The sequence below is a fragment of the Macaca nemestrina genome, chromosome 1 (assembly GCF_043159975.1).
Source record: "Macaca nemestrina isolate mMacNem1 chromosome 1, mMacNem.hap1, whole genome shotgun sequence".
Taxonomy (NCBI): domain Eukaryota; kingdom Metazoa; phylum Chordata; class Mammalia; order Primates; family Cercopithecidae; genus Macaca; species Macaca nemestrina.
Window position 1 is genome coordinate 60,681,044 of NC_092125.1, and position 19,714 is coordinate 60,700,757.

At 50.6% G+C, this 19,714-nt stretch overlaps 1 protein-coding gene across 4 annotated transcripts in view; it reads right to left on the reverse strand.

Moving 5' to 3' along the window:
• The window catches only part of LOC105484740 (synaptotagmin 2), a 127,819-nt gene that overhangs the window by 23,844 nt on the left and 84,261 nt on the right, over positions 1 to 19,714 (reverse strand). The window lies entirely within an intron of this gene.

The following is a 19,714-nucleotide window of genomic DNA, read 5'->3' on the forward strand; positions in this document are numbered from 1 at the left end:
CTCACTTCTACCACACTGTGAAGGCCTCTGTGGCCTTTTTTTTAAAAAAAAAAAAAAAAAAACAGCTTTATTGAGATGTAATTCATATATCTTATAAGTCACCCATTAAAGTATACAGTTCAGTGCATTTTATTGTATTCACAGAATGGTGGAACAATTAGCACAATCTAAGTTAAAACATTTTCGCCACCTCAAAAAGACACCCAGTCCCATTAGCAGTCACTCTCCATTCCCATCCTCTTCCCAGCTCCAGCAACCACTAATCTACTTTCTGACTCTATAGATTTGTCTATCCTAAACATTTCCTATCGATGGAATTATAAAATATGTGGTCTTTGTGACTGGCTTCTTTCATTTAGTATGATGTTTTCAAGGTTCATCCATGTTGTAGTATCAGTATCTCATTCCCTTTTTATTGCCACATAATATTCCATTGTGTAGGTAGAACAGGTTTTTTGTTTTTTTTTTTTTTGACAGGGTCTCACTCTGTCACCCAGGCTGGAGTGCAGTGGTGCAACCATGGCTTACTATAGCCTTCACCTGCAGGGCTCAAGTGATCCTCCCACCTCAGCTTCCTGAGTAGCTGGAACTACAGGTGCATGCCATCACACCAGGCTAATTTTTGAATTTTTTGTAGATATGGAGTCTCCCTATATTGCCCAGGCTGGTCTCGAGCTCCTGGACTCAAGCAGTCCTCCCACTTCAGCCTCCTGAAACATTGGCATTACAGGCATGAGCCACTGCACCTTGCCTAGAACATATTTTATATTTATCCATTCATCAATTTATAAATATTTGGGTTATTTCCACTTTGGGCTATTTTATAACTAAATATAGCTAATAATATCCCACTTGCAAGATATTATGAATAATGCTGCTAAGAACATCCATGTATAAGTTTTTGCGTGGACATATGTTTTCATTTCTCTTGGGTATATACGTAGGTATGGAATTGCTGGTTCATAACTATGTTTGACATTTTAAGGTGCTGGCACCAATTTGTGTTCCCACCAGCAATGTATGAGGGTTCCAAGCTCTCCACATCCCAGACAACACTTGTTATTATGTCTTTTTGTTTATAGTAATCCTAGTGGAGGTGAAGTGGCATTTCATTGTAGTTTTGATTTGCATTTCCCTGATGACTAATGATGTTGCATATCTTTTCATGTGGTTATGGGCCCTTTGTATGTCTTCCATGGAGAAATACCTATTCAAATCTTTTGGTCATCTTAAAATATTTTGTCTTTTTATTATTGAGTTGTAAGAATTTTTATATATTCTGCATACCAGTTCCTTGTTGAACATATACTTTGCAAACATTTTCTCCCATTCTGGGGTTATATTTTCATTTTGTGTGTGTGGTGGTTTTTTTTTTTTTTTTTTTTTTGAGACGGAGTCTCGCTCTGTCACCCAGGCTGGAGTGCAGTAGCGCGATCTCGGCTCACTGCAAGCTCCGCCTCCCGGGTTCACGCCATTCTCCTGCCTCAGCCTCCCGAGTAGCTGGGACTACAGGCGCCCACAACCGCGCCCGGCTAATTTTTTGTATTTTTAGTAGAGACGGGGTTTCACCGTAGTCTCGATCTCCTGACCTTGTGATCCGCCCACCTCGGCCTCCCAAAGTGCTGGGATTACAGGCGTGAGCCACCGCGCCCAGCCGTGTGGTGGTTTTTTGTTGTTGTTTTTGAGATGGAGTTTCACTCTTGTTGCCCAGGCTAGAGTGCAATGGCACAATCTCAGTTCACTGCGACCTCCGCCTCCCAGGTTCAAGCGATTCTCCTGCCTCAGCCTCCCAAGTAGCTGGGATTATTATAGGTGCTTACCACCATGCCTGGCTAATTTGTGTATTTTTAGTAGAGGCAGGGTTTCACCATGTTGGCCAGGCTGGTCTCAAACTCCTGACCTCAGTTGATCCGGCCTCCTTGGCCTCCCAAAGTGCTGGGATGACAGGCATGAGCCACTGTGCCCTGTCATATTTTCAGTTTTTAATGATGTCCTTTGAAGCAAAAAGGTTTTCAATTTTGATGATGTCCAATTTAGCTATTTCTTTTGTTGCCACATTTTTGGTGCTATATATAAGAAACCATCACTAAATCTAAGGGCACTAAGATTTACTCCTATGTTTTCTTATGGGAGTTGTATAGTTTTAGCTCTCACATTCAAGTCTACAATCTACTTATTTTTTGATACAGGGTCTCACTCTGTCACCCAGGCTGAAGTGCGGTGGCATGATCATGGCTCACTGCAGCCATGGCCTCCTGAGCTCAAGTGATCCTCCAGCCTCAGCCTCCTGAGTAGCTAGGACTATAGCCATGTGCCATTACACCTGGCTAATTTTTCATTTTCTTCTAGAAATTAGGTTCCACTATGTTTCTACAATCCACTTTGAATATGGCATAAGGAAGGGGTTCACATTTATTCATTTGTATGTGGATATCCATTTGGTATAGTAACATTTGTTGAAAAGACTATTCTTTCCTCCATCCAATTGTCTTAGTTCCCTTGTAAAATATCAACTGACCATAAATATGAGGGTTTATTTCTGGACTCTCAATTCTATCTGTATGTCTAACCTCATGGCAATACCACACTGGTTTTATTTTTTATTACTTTTTTTAATAGCACTTGCCTACTCTTGACCATACTGTCTTGATTACTGTAGCTTTGTAGTAAGTTTTGAAATCAGGTAGAATGGGTCTTCCAACTTTTTTTTTTTTAGCCAAGGTCTCACTTTGTCACCCAGGCCAGAGTACAGTGGCGTGAACATGGCTCACTGCAGCCTTGACCTCCCGGGCTCAGTTGATCCTCCCACCTCAGCCTTCTGAGTAGCTGGGACTACAGCCCCATGCTGCCACAACTGGCTAATTTTTGTATTTTTGTAGAGACGGGGTTTCACCATGCTGCCCAGGCTGGTCTCCAACTTCTGGGCTCATGCAATCCACTTGGCCTCCCAAAATGCTGGTACTACAGGCATGAACTACTGCACCAGGTCTTGTTCTTCCTTAATCAGGATTGTTTTGGCTATTCTGGGTTCCTTGCATTTCCATATGAATTTTAGGACCAGCTTGTTAATTTCTACAAAATAGCTGGAATTTTGATAGGTATTGTGTTGAATCTGTAGATCAGCTCAGGGATATCAACAATATTGAGTTTTACATTATTTTTCCACTTATTTAGACCTTTAATTTCTTTCAAGATTGTTTTGTAGTTTTCAACATACAAAATCTTGCACTTCTTTTGTTCCTCGGTATCTTATTCTTTTTGATGTCATTATCAATGGAATTGTTTTCTTAATTTCACTTTCAGATTGTTCACTGCTAGTGTATAGAAATATAATAGATTTTTGTAGCTCAGTTTTGTACCCTGCCACATTGCCGAACTCTCTTTTGTTTTTGTTTTTGTTTTTGAGACAGAGTCTTGCTCTATCGCCCAGGCTGGAGAGCAGTGGTGTGATCTCGGCTCACTGCAACTTCCGCCTCCTGGGCTCCAGCAATTCTCGTGCCTCAGTCTCTCGAGTAGCTGTGATTATAGGTGTGTGCCACCATGTCCGGCTAATTTTTGCATTTTTAGTAGAGATGGGGTTCCACCATGTTGGCCAGGCTGGTCTTGAACTCCTAACCTCAGGTGATCCACCTGCCTCCACCTCCCAAAGTGCTGGGATTACAGGCATGAGGCACTGCGTTCAGCCAGAAATCATTTGTTCTAATAATTTGTGTGTGTGTGTGCGTGTGTGTGTGTGCATGTGTGTGTGTGTTGGTGGATTCCTTAGGATTTTCTATATATAGAATCATGCAAATGAAGATAGTTTCCCATTTTCTTTTTCTTCCCTAATTGCCGTGGCTAGAACTTCCAGTCCACTGTTGAACAGAAGTGGTGACGGTGGGAATTCTTGTCTTTTTCCTGATCTTTGGGGGAAAATCTTTCAATCTTTCTCCATTTAATATAATGTTAGCTGTGGGCTTTTTGTAGATGCCATTTATCAGGTTGAGCCTAGCTCCTCCATTCTACCCTTGCCCCTGGATTGCAGTCCTCCTCCCCTTTCTGCAGACAGCTCCCCACAGCCGGTGCACAGTCCCTACAGCACCCCACCCTCTCACTCTCCACTGTGGGGCGGGCAGGAGGCAGCACAGGCTGGGGGAAGAGGCTGAATGTAGTCCCAAGAATGCCAACCACTTGTCATTTGACTCCAAATAAATCCCTTTGTGAAACTTGATTTCCTTAATATAAAATTGTGGAAAATAATACCTACTTTTCAGAACTGCTGTGAAAAGTTTAAAAACAAATTTGGTTGTGTCTGGCACATAGAGAGCATTCAATAAATGTGGGTTGGATGTGAATCTGAGAAGTGTTCACTGAACCCTGTCTGAGGCACCTGGAAGTGGCCTTGGCATAGTACAGGGACCCAAGGTTCATGGCGGATGCGGGCTTTCTCTCTAAGACTGACCATCCAGAAATGGTCCTGTAGCAAAGTAAAGCTGCTTGGGAGTGAAATAAACCTGCCAGGAATGAAGATGCTGAATGCTCCAGAGGTTCGGGGAACCTGCAGGCCAGGAATGAAGAGGGAGAACTGCATCTCAGGAGTGTTGGAGTCCAAGAAAAGGAGATTAGACCTCCCCCTATACCCAGCAGGGACCACTGAAGGGTGCTGAGCAGTTGTAAGTGGGGGTTTGTAAAGTTAGCTCCATGGGGAGTGGAGCAGGGAGGCTGGTTCCACAGACCAGAAATGGTAAGGATCTGCACTAGGGTGGGAAGGTAGGGAATGGAGTAGAGAGAACAGATGTGAGAGACACATGCATGCATTCATTCATTCATTCACTCACTCACTCACTCAAGTATTTATTGAGCTCATATCATGCTTCCCTCATGGAACTTACCATGCACTTCACATAAGTGCATATAAAATTGTAATTATGAGAAGTGCAGGAAAGGAGAGCCATCTGGTGGTGGTGAGCATCTATAATGGGGCATACCTGAACTAATCTGGGAAAGCAAAAGTGCTTTCTTGAAAAATTGATGAGTGAACTGAGACCTGAAGGGTGAGTATTTATCCAGGTAAAGAGCAGATGCAAGGGCGGCCTAGGCAGAGAGCACAGCCTGTGCAAAGGCCCAGAGGTGGGATGCAGTGTGGTGAGTCCAAAGCCTGAGAGAAGGCCAGGGCAGCTGGAGTGGATGGAGGATGGTTCAGGGTGAGGTTGGCAGGCCGGGCAGGGCAGGATCAGGGGCACCATAGGCTGCATCAAGGAGTTTTGTCTTTCCCAAAGAGGAATGAGAAGCTGTGGGAGGCCTTTAAGGGTGGGGGCAGGGGTAACATGTACAAATGTATATTTTGAAAGTTTCACTTTGGCTGTAGTGAGTAAAAAGACTAGGATGGAGCATAACTCCAGAGGAAAGGGGGGAAAGGGTTGAAAACAACCAATAACAAATGTCTTATCATCCCTGAGCTCTTATGACAGACAGACAGTGTTCCCGGGGAATCCACCAGAGGAAAATGACTTAGAGCTTCAGAGAGGGAATGTGGGGAGTCCATGAAGCAGCAGATTGGAGGCTTTTCCAGACTCCAACACAACCAGGAAGCTATAGCTGCCCAGACAGCAAGGGAATAGAAGATGCCTGAGAAGGAGCCTCTTGGTCAAAGGCAGGCATGGCCAGTGGGCCCAGAGAGTGGATGGGGTGGATTCAGGGCCCACCTCTCAATTATGCACCCAGTACATGGCACCAGGTGCTGGGACCAGAAGCCTTGGGGCCATCCTCCCATCCATGTGGGGTCACCCCCCACATCCCAGGTGTCTGCAAATTCATCAACAACCCACAATGCTTTCCAAACCTGGCCACTTTCCACCCTCTACCTGGAGTACCACAGTAGCCTCCTATCTGGAAGCTTCCACTCCCCTCCACTCGGCCTGATCTCCACACTGCAGCCAGACTGATCTATTTTAAACCCTCCTGTGGCTTCTTGTCACATTTAGAGTAAGATCCCTGCCTGGCCTGGCCCCTGGCTGGCTCCCACAGGCATTTCCTGTCCCTGCTGTCAGTCACTCAGTTCCTGCCATGCTGGCCTCTTGCCACCAGCCACAAACCCACCAAACAGACCCCCATCCCCCAGCCTCGGTACTTACTCTCCCTCAGCCTAGAATACTGTTCCTGGAGAAATCTCCCTGACCTCCCCGGGACACCATCACCCCTCTAGTCTTCTTTTCCCACCATGGTCCGTGGTGCCTACAACTTCTTCCCAATTCCCTACACTCCCTTGGCATTTTTGTGGTACTCGCCTGGCAAAGTGCCAGCCCTGGAGAAATCCCACTGACAGCTTTCTCCTTCTCCATGGCTACCCCCGACTGTTGAGCCCCCTGGTGAGATCCCCCTACAGTACGAGGGCAGCCCGTGTCCCATCAGCCCTCAGGATCACCCAGGCCCTCTGCATTGCACAGAAACTGCGGGAAACGCCTCCCCACCAGCTTTGCCTCCTCCTCCAGTCTCCGCAGGCCTGTGGCTCCTTCACACCCCTCCTCTCTCTTTGCTGTTATTTTAAGGAAAAATAGAAGTGAGAAATCTCTCAAAATGTCCCAACCTCGGGTCAAACCACAGACCTTTCCTCCTGACCCCTTCTCAGTCGAGGGCTTTTCCTCTGGTTAAGCCAGTTCCCACTCCTGCGCAGGAGCCCTCCTGACTTCTCAGGAAGTCTTTTCCATCCCCGCCGTTTCTTGTGCCTGACACTTCCCCCTTCCCTCGGCTGAGGCTGGATCAGTCCAGTTTATCACATTACCCACCAAAAATGAGCCTCACCTGCTACCTTGTTCTTCCCTTCCCTTTGTGACCACACACACTTGCACACACATACACATATGCACACACACATACACACGTGTGCGCACACACACACACGTGTGCGCACACACACGCACACATGGTCCCCCTTTCTTCACGTTCACCTGACTCGTCAGCCCCTCCGTTGTGGCTTCTGCCCCATCCCTCTGCTGAAGTAGTTCTTTGTAAAGTCAGGATGAGGACCACAAGGTCACTAAACCCAGGGCACATTTTCATTTTCCTTGAGCTGGACCCCTGAGCTGTGGTCACCAGCTGGCCACTGCCTGCTTTCGTCATAACTGTGACTACTCCTCCTTCTGTTGCCTCAGGCTTGCTCTTGAGGTCCTTCCCTCCTCAGCTATGGTGTCTCCCTGTGTGGTTCCTTCCACACCCTGGCATCAGTGCCATCCTCTTCTGTCAGAGTCAAACCACTTCTGAGCTCCAGGCCCACAGGTCAATCAGCCCCCAACATAGCCGCCTGATCTCCTGAGTCTCCTCTTGCTCACCTCCAGTCAGTTCCATATTTGCCACCAAGGCAATCTTCATAAAATGCAAAGCTGGTCATGTCACCATAATGAAAAGCCACCCGAGGGAGACAGGCCAAAAGCCCTAGCATGGCCTACAGCCCCTCATGCTCTCCATCCAGCAGCACCTCGGCTTTCCCTCCCTGGGTTGCTAACACCAGCCCACACTCCTTGTTTCCCCTCATACACTGTATTACCCTCCTCGGGGCCTTTGCACATGCTGTGCCCCCTTCACGGAGCCAAAGCCTGTGATACAGTTTGGATCTGTGTCCCTGCCCAAATCTCATGTCAAATTGTAACCCCTCATGTTGGAGGTGGGGCCTGGTGAGAGGTGATTGGATCACAGGGTCAGATCTAGTGATAGTGAGTTCTCATAAGATCTGGTCATTTAAAAGTGTGTAGCGCCCCCCAAACCCCGCTCCCCTGCCTCTTCTTCCTGCTCTGGCCATGTGAAGGGCTGGCTCCCTCTTCACCTTCTCCCATGATTGTAAGCTTCCTGAGGCCTCTCCAGAAGCCAAGCAGATGCCAGCATCATGCTTCCTGTACAGCCTGTGGAACTTCGAGCCAATTAAACTTCTTTTCTTTATAAATTACCCAGTCTTGTTTCTTTATAGCAGTGCAAGATCAGACTAATACAGTCTACACATCTTTCTCAGCTCAAACAGCACTTCCAAGGACGCCTTCCTCCCCACACCCATGGCTCCCTCCTCCCCTACCCTGCATCAAGGCCCCAACCACCTGCTTTCCCGGCTCTCCATTCTCATCCCCATGGTACTCATGCAGCTTGTGACTGTATAAGCAGCCACCTCATTTGTCTTGCTCACTGTTGTCACTCTAGTGCAGGCATTGGCCAACAGTGGTCCAGGTGCTAAATCCAGTCCCACACCTAATTTTTGTAAATAAAATTTTGTTGGGACACTCACTTGTTTATGCATTTTTTTTTTTGTTCATTTGTTGTTGTTGTTGAGACTGAGTCTCGCTCTGTCTGCCAGGCTGGAGTGCAGTGGCACAATCGTGGCTCACTGCAACCTCTGCCTCCCGGGTTCAAGCGATTCTCCTGCCTCAGTCTCCCAAGTAGCTGGATTACAGGTGCCCACCACCATGCCCAACTAATTTGTTGTAGTTTCGTAGAGATGGGGTTTCACCATGTTGGCCAGGCTGGTCTCGAACTCCTGACCTCAAGTAATCTGCCCATTCAATAAATATGTGGGTCTGTAAATGATCAAGCAAGACAGACTTTGAGATTGGGTCACATTATGTCATTTCACAGAAGACACTGAATTCTGTGGGGAAGTGGCCTTCCCAGGGTACCCCCGGCAGTACAGGCTGGCTCTGGGCCCAGGGCTCTTTCCACAAACCATGTTAAGACTCATTTGTCATCAGGCTATATCCAGGAACACACACCCAAGCATAGATTGGGAAGGAACCAAAGCCTGGTGTGAAAGAGAGTGTGTGTGTGTACAGTGAAACCCCAAAGCTGGCATGGGAAGTGGGGGCATTGCACACAGCTCTGGGAACTGCCCACCCTTCCTCTCCTCTTGCAGCAGGCCTGGGACCATAGAGAGTCAGACATACCCCCTTCTGAGCCATTTCACCTCAGGTGGTTTCTTTCACCTCTCTGAGTGTCAGACTTTTTAACTATTGGAACGCAGCTTTTATTCCTAAACCCTCGAGGTGAGGCTGGGATTAAATGAGATGTTGCATGGGTAGTGACCACATGTCCTTCAGTCTGCCCAGCCTACAGTCTGGGCAGCATGTAGAGAACCACTGCTTATTTTTCCAAGGCTGCCCTTGGGTTGCATTTCATTTTCCCTGGAAGACACTCCAGTAGCTGAGAGACCAAGATTCCCTTGGCAGACTCTCCTTCTGATGTGACCCCTTATCGCCTGGCTCTGCTGTCCCTTCTAGAGTCAGAGGAGAAAAAAAAAAAGAAAACAGCAAGAGCCCGTTCATACCCCACATGCCACCTGAGACTCCTGGAGGCCCAGAGAAGTGAAGCCAGTTGTCCAAGGTCGCACAGGCATTTGGTGGAGGAAGAATCTAAGTTCCTGGACCCCCAGTCCAGTGCTTCCTTCCACAGCCCAGCAGCCTCCTCCGCCTCCAGGACTATTTCCCCCACTCTAGGAGGCAGAGCTCCCGTGGCTGGGGAGGAATGGCAGCGAGAACGGTGTGAGGGAGAGCCAAATCCTCAGGGACTCACAGCTGCCCCGGCTCCTGCATGGCTGGGAGCTGCAGTCCTGGGGAAAGCAGCCAGCTGGAAGACTTGAGGATGATAAATGGATCAGGGTGCCAGGGCTCCCAGGACAGAGTGAACTCCTCTGCCTGGTCAGAATCACCCAAGCAGGAAAGCATGAAATGGCACCATTAGGTGAAGGCTGCAGCTGTCCGGGGAGGGAGGCTGGGGGTGGGGAGAGATGCCTGCTCCCAGCCTGCTGGGCCACAGGTCAAGGTCTGAAGAGGGAGGGGCCTGGGAGGCCCCATCAAGGGAGAAGACATACAAGGGAAGGGACTGAGGAAGGGTCGCTCAGGCTTGGCCTGCATCAAGACCCCCTGGGGAGTTTGTTAAAATGCAGACCCTCTGCCATTGCACCCTGTCCCCCAGAGCCTAACACAGAAAACTCAGTGGACTGGAATGTGCCCAGGGATCTGCATTATAACAAGCACCCCCATTTCCTCTGATGCAGGTGATCTGGGCACCACACTTTGAAAACATGAGGTTCTAAGTAATTAAGAAAGATTTGCCAGAGAGGTCAAAGTCCAAGCCCAGTTGCTGGAAGTAAAATAAGCCTCAAAGGCACTGTGGACCTGGAGGGCATCAGGGCATCAGGGCAGAGCGGGCAGGAAGACACTGGTGGCAACAACAGGTTCAATCACCATAGCTCTCTTTGGTGAGGACAGAGATGTTCTCATCTAACCCACCGGGGGGGAGGGCACGATTACCACCATCATTTCAAAGGCAAATTCTGCTCAGACAGGTAGTAAGTGACCTGCCCAAGGTCACACAGTTGGTCAGAGTAAAGATCCAGGTCTAAATTTGACTGAGGCCAGGTCTCCTGCTCAGGAGCAAGGTAGGGGGCCCAGTCCTCAGGGAAAGCTCAGGAAGGGGGAGTCTCCAATAGTGGGAAATGATGCTGGAAAAACAGGGGTAGACCATAAGCAAGGCCACTAAACAGAATCCACACAGGAATTCCCTTCTCCCCCTGGTCCACTGGCCGCTGTCCTGTCTGCCCAGGATGGCCACTTGGCCCCTGTGACGGTGTCAGTCCCAAGCACTCAGGCCTTTCCAAGTGGCCCCAGGGTTGGGAGCAATGGGTCCAGGAGGAACCATGCTTGGCATGCATGTCCCTGCACAGACCCTAGAACACGCTGGGGTCTCGGGGTACTAGTTAACTGCCTCTGGTCCCCTTTGCTAGGGAGAACAGCCACATTTGGCCTGGGGTAGGAGAGGAGTTGGGGAGCAGGTGACAACCTGGTTGGCTTATCCTTTATCTTATCCTTTTTTTCTATCATGTAGAGAGCTGTCAGGGCAGAAAGCAGGACTTCAGGTGAGTATCAAGAAGAATGCTCTCAACAGAGCCTAGGGATACACTGGGATGGGGAGTCAGGGGGAAGGGGCTGCCATCTCTCCCTCCATTATGAGCCCTCTTATTACAAGCAGAAACAACATGTCTGAAGGCTCTTTTTCCCTTAACTCCAAGGGCCCAGATGTGCTCAGAGCTCAGCCGCAGTTCTTGTACCTAAACTAAAGGGAGACTTGATTGACAATCAAGTTGAGTAGGAGGGAAGGGGAGCTAGGCTGGAGGAGGAAGGTGGGGTGAGACGACCTCGCACACTCACACTCACACTCTCAGTAATTCTGGGATGTTCTGCTTTGAGGGTCTTCATTCTGCCCATGGTCAGCCCATGTGGGAGAATCACAGAAGGCCCAGATGCCCCAGAGCTTCACTCTGTGTGGGCGAACAGGGAATGATCTCCAAGGGAGATAGTGAAAGAATCGGCATGAAGGGGAGTGAGCATGGTACCTGCGTAAAAGGGTGAGGGAGAAGTATATGTACGATTGTATGCTTCTATATTCACAGCACAGCTCTGGAAAGGTACATAAGGAATTCATGACATTAGTTGTAGTTGCTTCTGGGGAGGGGAGTTGGGAAAGGAGGAACTAGAAAATATTTCACTGGGTATCTTTCTGTATCTTTAAAATTTTGAATCCCATGAAAATCTGCCCATCTCTTCCACCCTCTGGTACTTCAGAACCCTGGAGCTGGATCCTCAGCCTTGCGAAGGAGAAAACAAATGAGGGGGTTTGTGTATTTTTAAATTTATTTTATTTTATTTTTTTGAGACAGCGTCTCACTCTGTTGCTCAGGCTGGAATACAGGGGCGTGATCATAGCTCACTGCAGCCTTCAAACTCCTGGGCCCAAGCAATCCTCCCACCTCAGCCTCCCAAGGAGCTAGGACCACACACGTGCGCCACCATGCCTGGCTACTTTTTAAAATTTTTTGTAGAGACAGGGTACCACTATGTTGCCCAGGCTGGTCTTGAACTCCTGGCCTCATACGATCTTGCTGTCTTGACCTCCCAAAGTGCTGGGATTATAGGCGTGAGCCACTGCACCCAGCCAAAAGAGAGAACAAACAAGTGGGTTTGTGTTGCTCACCCAGGAATCACCCAACCTGCTCCAGGTGGGAGGCATGCTGCAGGGAGAATGCCACCAGGACCTGCCCCCCTCACCCTCAGAGAATACCTGGGCTCTCACCTTGCCTCTCTTCTTCCCTACAAAAAGTCAGGAGACCAGAAGCCCTGCTCTCTCCTCTAGCAGGCTTCTGGGATCCCTTCGTGTGCCCCTAAATGAGACTGCCTCCAAAATGGGATCCTGATGCCACATCAAAGATGGGTAAGTTCGATCCTCACCCTCACCAAAAGTGTGTATGTGTGCACGTGTGTACACACACACACACTCACCATCAACTGCCAACCCAAACCAATTAAATATGATCTGGGGACTAGGCACTTCTGTGGATTATCCCACTCAGTACTGGCCTCGATTAATACAGATAATGGAGATCTGACTGGATACAGCTTACAGTATTTAATCTTTCCTGGCATTGTATTTGCAGAAGCCAAAGTAATGAGATGGAAATAGGTTAACCAGCAAGACACTTCTCACCGAAGCTCGCAGGCTAAAAAGATCAATACTTAAGGAGAAATGTATGTCTTTATGTTTTGCACCAATGCTTCAGTCCAACGTTTGGTCCTGGGAGGCTGAGGATAAAGTTTTAATGAATTAATTTTCTAGCTCATTCTGAAAATAAATTACCCATTTCTTTGAGTTCCTTGTGTACAGAGGCCTGATGAGCCTTCTTCGTCAGTCCACGCACTCCTCCACTTTGGAGCAAGGTTGTCATTCCGCACGCACAGAAGCAGAGTCTGTTCTTGACTGGCCCTGGGGAAGCTAACAACTGCTGGGTTCCTGAGAGTTGGAACGTCCTTCTAGAGTCTAACTTCAATCTCTCCTGCTGCGTCAACACTCATTTTCCTTCCCTCGCATCTACGCTGAGATCAGCAATCCCAGGCCACCTGATGGGCGCCTCAGAATCCAATGGCTGAGGATTGAGCCCTTCCTGCACCAATCTTGGGCTGGCCTGTTAGCCTCCCTGTGCGTGTGCGGCTGTGTGTTAAGTGAGGGTTAAGCATCCCTGCCCTGCCTGCCTTAAGGACGGCTTCCATGATCAAAGGTGAAGGTTCCTGAATAAGGCTCTGCAAACCTGCAGCATCTCACACCTGCCTCGGATTATTTCTCTCTGAACCTAGACCCCAGGCATGGATACCCTTAAATCACAGGCAAATATTAATAAAACCCAGCCCGTGAGGGCAGAGGGACTCTTACAGACAACGCAGTCCACAGCCCCTTTTCAAAAACAAACTGAGGCCCCAAAGGGAGGTGGCTTACCTCCATCACACAAACAACACCGCTAAATGGTAGTGGAACTGCCTTTGTTGTCACTTCCTGGAATCCAGGCCTTTGTCATCCCTCAGGCCACGCCGCCAAGCCCTGACTCCATTTGATCCTTGGCTAACTCTTAGGGTGCAGGGGTAGCAGTGGTGAGGGGGCAGAGGGATGCCCTGGCCAGGCCAAGCCCCTCAGCACACCCTCTGCTCTGCCACCCCAGCCAGGATCACGACTTGAAACAGGACAGAGGAGTCCGCCATCCCCCTGGGAGAGGAGCTGGAGCCGGGCTCCCTGGAGAGGGAGTTAACACTGCAGCGAGGCGCACTCTAGCCAAGGCGGAGGAGTTGCTGAGTCACAGTCCAGCCGCCTGGCCAACTCTGAAGGCCTGCGGGGGCCCCCAGCTGCTCCCAGCCCAGGGGGCTGCCTCTGGCCCCCAGACAGGCTGCCTTCCCACCTCCTTCACCAGAGACTCAGAATCTTGGGCCTCCAGGGTTCCCCACTCCCTAGCACCCCACATCTCCCAAACCCACAGGCAGCTGTCCTGGGGCAGAGGAGAGGGTCTTCCACTGGTTGGGTGTCAAGATGCTTGGGAGCAGGCTGGGAAGGGTGGGGGACCCCGAATGAGTGACTGAGTGTGGACAGATGGAGGTTTGGGGACCAGCAAGCCCTGGGCTGCCTGGTGTAGGATATGGAAAGTGTGTGTCCGGGGGGGCTGCACCTGTGAGTCTCAGGAGGTCTGTTGTGCACATGCTCTGAGTGTGAGGGAGGACAGGTGGGACCGTGGGGGTCTGCCCGGGTCGTGCTCCCAAGAGAGGTGCTGAGCGCGTGGGCAACTGCCAGCCGGGGGAGTGCTCACCAGGGGAAAGGGGAGCTCTCTGTGGCTTAGCAGTGATGAACCCACACAATCAATGGATCCTCCGGCCACAGTGTGAGCAGCTCTGCCTCATGTGAGACACAAAGCACCTTCCAGCACAGTCCCGATACCCTTCATGCCAGATGCACATCTTCAATTTCAGCTACAAACCATTACAAATTGATGCATTTTCTTTCTGATTAAATGTTACAAGGTTTGAACACACTAGCTCTGCCGAGCACCGCCCCTCTAAGGGACGGGGTTAGAGGTTTGGCACGAAAGCAAACTAGCCTTTTACTAGGAGTGCGTGAGTGTGGTTGTGTGTGTGTGATGTGTGCATACGTGGTGTGTGCATGTGTGTGGTGGGTAGCGGTGTATGTGGTGGTGTGTGTGCGTAAGATGTGTGTGCTGCATGTATAGTGTGTAATGTGGGGGCTAGGGTGTGGGGGACAGTGGGGTGTGTGTATATAGTGTGAGAGGTGTGTGTGATGTAGGGGTGGTGTGGGTTGGGGTGGAGGGTCTAGTGGGGTGTCAGGGGGTATGTGGGTAGTGGTGGGTAGTGGCATATGTGTGGTGTGTACCTATGTGTGGTATGGGGGTATAGTTAGTGTGGGATGTGTGTCAGTGCGTCTGTGGTGTGTGTAATATGTGTATGTGTTGTGGTGTGTTGTGTGTAGTGAGTTATGTGTGTGGTGTGTAATAGGGTGTGTGTGGTATGTAATAGGGTGTGTGTGGTGTGTCTAGTGTGTAGTAGGGTGTATATGTGTGGTGTGTGCATGTGGTGTATGTGGTGTGCAGTAGAGTGTGTGCGTGGTGTATGTCTGTGGGGCATGTGTGGTGTGTAGTAGGGTGTGTGTGTGGTGTGTGTCTCTGTGGTGTGTGTGGTTGTGGTAGGGTATGTGTGGTGTGTATCTGTGTGGTGTGTAGTAGGGTGTTTATGTGGTGTGGTGTGTGGCATGTAGTAGGGTATGTGTGGTGTGTATCTATGTGGTGTGTGTCTGGTGTGTGGTGTTTAGTAGTGTGTGTGGTGTGTAGTAGGGTGTGTGCGTGTTGTGTGTGTATGGTGTGTCATAGAGTGTGTGTGGTGTGTGGGTGTGGTGAGTAGTAGGGAGTATAAGATGTATGTGGTGTGTGTGTGTGGTGTGTGGTGTGTAGTAGTGTGTTGTGTGTGGTGTGTGTACAGTGTGTGTGATGGGTAATAGGGTGTGTGGTGTGTGTGTGTGATGTGTAGTAGGGTGTGTGTGTGGTGTGTAGTACTGTGTGGTATGTGTGTATGGTGTGTGTGATGTGTAGTAGGGTGTGTGTGTGATGTGTAGTAGGGTGTGTGTGTGGTGTGCAGCAGTGTGTGTTGTGTGTGGTGTATGCATATGGTATGTGTGATGTGTAGTAGGGTATGCGGGATGTGTGGTGTGTAGTAGGGCATGCATGTGGTGTGCATGTGTGTGGTGTGTAGTAAGGTGTGTGCAATGTGTGTGGTGTGTGTAGTAGGGTGTATGTGTGGTGTCTGTGTGGTGTGTAGTAGGGTGTGTGTGGCGTGTAGTAGGGTGTGTGTGGTGTGTAGTAGGGTGTGTGTGGTGTGTTTGTGTGATGTGTGTCATGTGTAATAGGGTGTGTGTGGTGTGTATCTGTGGTGTGTGTGGTGTGTGTGTGGTGTGTATGGCATGTAGCACAGCGTGTGTGTGGTATCTGTGTGGTGTGTAGTAGGGTGTGTGTGGTGTGTCTGTGTGGTGTGTGTGGTGTGTGTCTTTGTGGTGTGTGTGGCATGTAGTAGGGTGTGTGGTGTGTCTGTGTGATGTGTGTCTGCATGGTGTGTGTCTGTGTAGTGTGGTGTGTGTCTTTGTGGGGTGTGTGGCATGTAGGTTGTGTGTGGTGTGTCTGTATGGTGTGTCTGGTGTGTCTGTATGGTGTGTCTGGTGTGTATTAGGGTGTGTGTGGTGTGTAGTAGGTTGTGTGTGTGGTGTATGGTCTGTGTGATGTGTAGTAGGGTGTGTCGTGTGTAGTAGGGTGTGTGGTGTGTGTCTGTGTGCTGTGTGTGGTGTGTATGGCACGTAGCACGGTGTGTGTGGTGTCTGGTGTGTATTAGGGTGTGTGTGGTGTGTAGTAGGGTGTGTGTGTGGTGTGTGTGGTGTGTATTAGGGTGTGTGTGGTGTGTAGTAGGGTGTGTGTGTGGTGTGTGTGTGATGTGTGCCTGTGTGGTGTGTGGCATGTAGTAGGGTGTGTGGTGTGTGTGATGTGTATCTGTGTAGTGTGTGTGTCTGTGTGGCATGTGTGGTGTGTATAGTGTGGTGTCTTTGTGGTGTGTATGGCATGTAGTAGGTTGTGTGTGTGGTATGTGTGTGGGGTGTGTGGTGTGTAGTAGGGTGTGTGTGTGGTTTGTGTGTGGTGTGTGTGGTGTGCAGTAGGATGTGTGGTGTGTGTGATGTGTGTCTGTGTAGTGTGTGTGTGTGGCATGTGTGGTGTGTGTAGTGTGGCGTCTTTGTGGTGTGTATGGCATGTAGTAGGTTGTGTGTGTGGTGTCTGTGTGGGGTGTGTGGTGTGTAGTAGGGTGTGTGGTTCGTGTGTGGCATGTAGTAGGGTGTGTGGTGTGTCTGTGAGGTGTGTATGTGTGGTGTGTGTCTGTGTGGTGTGTGTGGCATGTAGTAGGGTGTGTGTCTGTGTGGTATGTGTTGTGTGTAGTAGGGTGTGTGTGTGGCATGGGCTGGGAGTATAAGGGGAGGGGGCATTGCCAGTGTACGGGGAGGAGGACAGGGGCGCGGGCAGGGGGAGGAGGACAGGGGCACGGGCAGGGGCAGGAGCAGGGGCAGGAGCAGGAGCCCTGGCTGGATGGCAGGTGCCCCGGCTCAAGCTGCAGGAAAGTAGCTGGAGAGACCACCGCCTCCTCCCCAGCCCACTTCCTCCCCACAGCCCAGCCCCGGCGGGGCGAGGAGACCTGGTGGTGCCCCCTGCTGTGCGTCCAGGAGCCTGCCGCCTGCCTCCAGCCCCATCTCCACCCAAGCCAGGCCCACGCCCTCCGCACACAGCCGCACCACAGCCAGGCTTCACTGCCTCCCAGGCCCAGTCAATGCTCACACCCTGGAAAGGAGGAGGTGGGCAACCGGTGGGAGGCTGGAGGCAGAAGGAGGCTCCATTAACCCAGTAATGGAGCAGGACATCAGCACCGTGGCATCTGCTAGCTGGCAGCACCGGGAAGGGGGTCCTGTTTCCATCTCTCAGGCCCAGCTGAGATGGGTGACAGCAGCCAGTGCAGGGACATGGCAGAGAATGCCAGAAAGGCTGTGTATGTGTATGAACACCATCTCTGAATGTATAAACATGCATGAACTGGCACTGTGAACATGAATGCAAGCAAACATTGTGTGCAAGTGCGTTACACTGCCATATGTGGGAATGTGAGAAGCCCTAGGGAAGGGAGGGCTGGAGGTCTCGGGCCACACCACTTGTCCAGGAAGCTGAGGTGATAGCTACAGGCCCTGTATGTGGGTAATGGGAGGGGGTGGACTACGGTGCGGGTCAACTTACAGCCTCGGTGGTGGAAGAGACCACAGGGTCACCAGCCCCCACCCTCCCTCTGCAGCAGCGGCATCTCTTGCCAGACCCTCTGTCTCCAAAGGTGGCACGAGGTCTGGGACCTGAAAGAGGTATCAGGAGACCTGGTTTCTCTCCCCTTCTTTCCATCCTTTGGAAAGTGGCTTTGCATCTCCCAAGATAGCCTCTCAGCTTTCATTTTTATGTTTTTGAGACAGGGTCTCACTCTGTCGCCCAGGCTGGAGAGCAGGGATGCAATCACAGCTCACTGCAGCCTCCACCTCCCAGGCTCAAGGGATCCTCCTGCCCCAACCCCCATGAGTAGCTGGGACTATAGGGGCACCACCATGCCTGGCTATTTTTTATAGAGAAGGGGTCTCACTATGTTGCCCAGGATGGTCTCAAACTCCTGGGCTTAAGCAATCCACCTGCCTCAGCCTCCCAAAGGGCTGAGATTATATGCCTGAGCCACTGCATGCAGCCTAGATAGCCTCTCAGCTTTTAAAACCCAGCGTTCTGAGATGCTTGGAGAGTTCTACCTCTGAAGGTGAGTGGCACAAAGGGTGGTGGGGTCATGAGAGAATGCAGGCTTTAGAACAGCTGGGGCTGCTTTCCAACCTGACACTTAGCAGCTCTGCAGCCCTGGGAGATGAGTTCATTTCCCTGGGATCATTTCTTAGTTACAAACCAAGGGTCAAGTGCCTGTCTCACAGGGATGTTATGAGGATTGAAGAGGCCACGTGTGCTGGCACAAAGTGCACCCTAAATAAATACTCATTTCCTTTCCTCGGTTCTCCTCTCAGTGGGGCTAGGCTGAGTCCATGCTGACCGTGGACTCAAGGACAGACCTTGTGTTCCCCACAACGAGGGCTGCAGTGCTCGCCAAGCCAGGGGTTCTGAGCCAGCCCAGGAGGGCAAGGGTTGCTGCAGAGGTTGTGCGGCTGGGGAGCCTGAGGCCCAGAATTCTCTTCCCTGGCTCTGTGTGTTCCTCTCGCAGAGACTGTGCCACTTCTGCCTGGTGTCAAAGGTACTTGTCTAAGCAGCTCAGCTCCCAGAGGACCACTAGGTCTGTGAGGTGGGAACATGTCTTGTTTATGACTGCATTTCCTGCCAGCTCCCAGAGCAGCAGCTTGATTGCCGAGCCTGGCAGCAGGTCACAGAGGAGGTGGGGGATCTCACCAGGCACTGCCCCCCAACTCTGGCAACCTCCGTCCCATCAAGCTCCCTGCCAAAGGACAGAAGAGAAACCCCAAAGGTGAAAAAGGCACCCTGTCTAGGTCAGACCCTGACACCCAGGGCCTGAGTGGTCATGGGGCGGGGTGTGAACAGGCAGGTTCACTGCCTTGTGGGACTCCACTATAGGCAGGCGGGCCCATGGCTCCCCACGGGGAAAGGAGGTCCAGTGCAGCTCAGGTTCTCCAGAGAGTAATGCGCAAAGGAAGGGTATGAAGACCACTTCCCTGGTTAATGAGGGGCTCACCAAGAATTGTCTGCCTTACCCAACCTTGAAAATAACCCCGAGCCTGTTTAATTGCTTAAAAATCCACTCTCATCTGATCTTCACTTTCCTTTCCTCCAAATCCTGTGGCAAGCTCCATGCTAAGTGCTGGGAATACAAGATGAATAAAACCCAACCCCATCCCGAAGCAGCTCACAGAGAGATGACAGAGCTCAGGCCTTTGGGAGGTGCAGCAGATGTGGTTCTGCCCCTTGACAGAGGAGACAACTAAGGCTCAGAGATCAGCTTGCCCAAGGCCTCACGGTGCACTTGAACCCTGACTTCCTAGCACCCAGCCCAGGGCTCTTTCCTTCCCAACAAAGAGCCCCAGCGAGCTCCTCAAGCACACTGGGAAGGTGGGTCTAACGGGAAGATCACAAAGGCACTGGGCTCAGAGGTAGGTGCCGGAGGCAGGGAGGGAGGCCACGGTGCCCACTCCGTGCCAGCAGCGTATTCATTTCATCCGCGCCCTGTGAGGTGGGGACTGTGATTCCCATTTTGTAATTGAGGAAACTGGGCCTCAGGGGAAGTGAAACAGGTGGTTCGCTCACAGCACCCTT